Raw genomic sequence first — 3,866 nt, 5'->3', positions numbered from 1 at the left:
AACGTAGAACAACCCTTTTTTTGAGGAACATGAAGAACATAGGGGAACTAATATGACAGTGAAGAATTGTGGGGCAAAGATACAAGAAAAGAAGGAAAAATCAGTTTAGTATTTAAATCTGCTTTTTCCCAAGGAGCATCTGGCAATTTAAAGAGTCATCTGAGAGATTGAGAGATTAAACACAGATTTCATCAGCCTCCCCAAGGGAATCTTAGAGTCCAAGATTCACCAGGCAGGGAGAGCCTTGATGAACTCTTATACTTTTGGCTAGAATCCTTAAGGGCTCCACCTTAGGAATAAAAGTGGACTAGCATAGTTTGGCCCTCACTTGGACTAAAGACTAGCTTTAAATAATACCAATATTTATATTAGTATTAAGGTGATCTGGGATAGCCATGTTCCTTATTACCTACCAAAAATAAATGTAAATCTTTTTATGCTTCAAATTATTTCTACATTTTTAAAAAGCTAAAGACTAGTAAATGATAAAAAAAATAATCAGGCACATGAACAGATAAGACAATAAAATTTAAAACCAAGAGAAACAACAAACTTATAGGTAGACCCATGTGGATTCTGGAGACTCTTTTTTTAAAAAAAACAAAATGTAAATTCTAGAACTGAAAAAAATGTAAAAACAGAAATGACAAACTCATTACATGTTTAACAGATACAGTTGAAGAAAGAATTCATAAACCGAAGAAGAAAATATCCTAAATTAAACACAATAACAAAAAAGGATGGAAAAAAACAAAGAAAGAGTATAAGAGACATAGGGGTTTAGTGGGAAAATGTCTAATATACATGTAATGGAAGCGCCAGAAGGATAAAAGAGAGCTGTAAAGGCAATAGCAATATTTAAACTGATAAAGGCTAAGAATTTTCCCAAAATAAAAAATAATAAAAGCATGAAAATCAATAAGCCTCCTTTTCAAGAAGCTCTGTAAATGTAAAGCAGAATAATTCAATAGAAAATCACAAAGTGCATCATGCTAGAACTTCTAAAAGCAAGAAAACAAAAATAAAAATATTAAAAGCAACCAGAGTCATAGAATCTTAAAAGAAGCAACAATTAGATTGACATCATACTTATTTCCAGAAACAATGAAAATTAGAGCATAAGGGACCGATATCGTCAAAGAAAATACCTGCAGAATAGAATTCTAAATCAAGAAGAAATAATCTTCAAGAATGAAAGTGAAATATAGACAATTTCATATTAGAGAGAGAGAAAGAGAAAATATTAATTTGTTACTGGCAGACACATGTTATAGGAAACTCTAAAAGACTCAATGAAAATGATTCCAGTTAAAAGATATAGGAAAGAATGAAAAGCAACCAAAGCATAAATGTGTGGCAAAATATCAATGAACACTGACTATATAAAACAGTGATAACAACTTCTGGTGTGATTTAAACTAGATATAGATTTAAAACACATGACTACAATAACATATATGTAAGAATGGAGGGATTTAAAGTGTTTTAAGTTCTTTGCATTGGCCAAGAAGAGATAAAAGTGTTAATCTCTAAACCATAAGTCAATATACATGTTTTCATCTCTGAGTAAGCACTAACACAAACAAAAATAGTAAAGAAATGTATAACTATATATAATGTATATTCTGTGGTATATTGTGGTATATATCCTAAAGATGACCACAGCAGTATATGTAAACTTGCCCCTCCCCTGATAAGTAACAAACTCTGTTTCTTCACTCCCTTGAATCTGGGTGGGCTCTACAATTCCTTTGATGAATAGATATGACAAAAGATGCTGTGTCAATTTCAAGAAAGCTATGAACTAGCCTGACAGCTTCCACTTCTGCTTCATAGAAGCCAGTCTTAATGTAAGATGTGGGATTACCCTGAATAATTATACAGTGAGAAGCACAAGCAAAATGGAGAGACTCTACTCAAAGAGATACCACATGCAGAGAAAGAGAAAAAAAGAGGCCAAGTAGCACATGACACCAGATTTATGAGTAAAAAAGCCATCTTAGAAGTTCATGCTACAGCCATGCCATGTGAATCAGAAATAAGCTGCCCACCTAAGTCCTTCCTGATTTACAAAATCATAATCAAACTAAAATGGTCATTACAAGCTACTAAGTTTTGTGGTGATTTTAATGTAACAATAGATGATCAGAATAGCTCCCAAGCTAAAAGGTAGGATGAGAAACGGAATAGTAAAAACTATTCCAATCAACTCCAAAAGTGCCAAGAAAGGTGGGAATAGAAAGAACATAACAAGATGGTATTTGAATCTCAATATACCAGCAATTACATTAACTGAATCAAATGTCTCAGTTAAAAGACAAAGATCATCAACTTCAAACACTAACCAAAATAAAAGTACTGTGACTATTGTAATATCAGAGGAAGTAAAACTTGAGGCAAAAGCATTATTAAAAATAAAGGAGTACACTTTATAATGATATAATTTTCAATTCACCAGAAAGAAAAATTATTTGAAAGTTGTGTACATATAATAATATAGTGTTAAAATATATAAAGCAAAATTTTAACGTACTTCAAAATGCAATAGATGCATCCATAATCAGATTGGAAGATTTTATATATTTTTTAAAATTTTTTTAGGCAAGGCAACCCTTGGTTGACCTCACAGATTGCAAGGACCTTGTCAGTTTACAATCCCTTATTTTTTACGTCTGCAGCACCTGGTTTTCCTAGGTAGTCTCCCATCCAAGTACTAACCAGGCCCAATCCTGCTTAGTTTCTGATATCAGATGAGATCGGGCTTGTTCAGGGTGGAATGGCCGTAAACCAGATTGGGAGATTTTAACCTATTTTTAATCAATTAGTAAACTCATTTGTTCATTTAATCTCTCTTTTAGATCCCCATCCACCAAGTAAGAAGAGTGCTAGGTGACTCCTAAGGGTGTTACACATTCTCTACTGAAGAAATTATTCTAAGTGATGATTCGCTATTCTCTCTTTGTTCAAGTTGAAGAAATTAAGGGAGGCCCAAGTTTAATCTCAAATTGTAAACTTTCTCACCCATCTTTTGCCTAACTTAATCAAATGATAGATTTTTGGAGGAGTTGGGGAAGGACTAGCTGTGAGAGTCTCATGGGGATAATTTTCCACATCAACCAATTTGTAGACTTATTGGGACTATCTCTGTAAAGTAAACAAAAAAAAAAATCCTAATATGTATTTAGCAGGAGTGCAGCACTAGGTTACAATGAGATAACCGATAGATCAGAAACTGGATTATCAGCCAAGACATACCTACCCATTTTATAGAGCAGATCAGCTGATCTTATTTCTCTGTGGCTCAGTTTTCTCTGTTACCCTGCAGTAATAATTTAATTCCCAATAACACTTGTTACAGAGCTTACACAAATATTCAATTAAAAGCTAACCTCTTCTATTTTCCTGTTCTACTTGTTGATAGCCACTATGTGACAGTTCAGTTGCATTTTGAATTATCTGCTTAATCACACTTGTTCATGATATTTTAGCTCTGTTTATACCATTCTATTCCTTAGGAATCAAGGGTTATTTTACTATTGACTATGGGCCATCAGGAATATGGGCCCATGTCTTATCTTGATGAGAGAGCACTGACTTTAATTTTATAGTCATACTTGGTAAACTTTTTACTTTTCTAGGTATGCCCATTGTTTGTGCTGCATGAACAGTATGGTTCATTTTGAGCATTGTTTTAAATGTTCCAGTACTGAGATGAATATAGACTCCTGGCAGCTAGACGGAGTACTGGCAGTCTATCACCCTCCATCTCAAGCAGGTCTCTAAATAGAGTCTGGACAAATCTGTGCAGTTATTCCTGCCAAATCTTTCTATCATGACTGTTATCATTACTCCATGGACCTGATTCT

The 3,866-nt window shown here is 33.6% G+C and overlaps 1 pseudogene; it reads right to left on the bottom strand.

Annotated features, from left to right (window-relative positions):
* Window positions 1-2,669: 2,669 nt before the first annotated feature.
* Window positions 2,670-2,788, bottom strand: LOC112480789 (annotated as a pseudogene).
* Between the last annotated feature and the right edge of the window lie 1,078 nt (window positions 2,789-3,866).

The sequence above is a fragment of the Pteropus alecto genome, unplaced genomic scaffold (genome assembly GCF_000325575.1).
Source record: "Pteropus alecto unplaced genomic scaffold, ASM32557v1 scaffold20, whole genome shotgun sequence".
NCBI lineage: Eukaryota > Metazoa > Chordata > Mammalia > Chiroptera > Pteropodidae > Pteropus > Pteropus alecto.
This window is presented reverse-complemented; position numbering and strand designations above follow the sequence as displayed.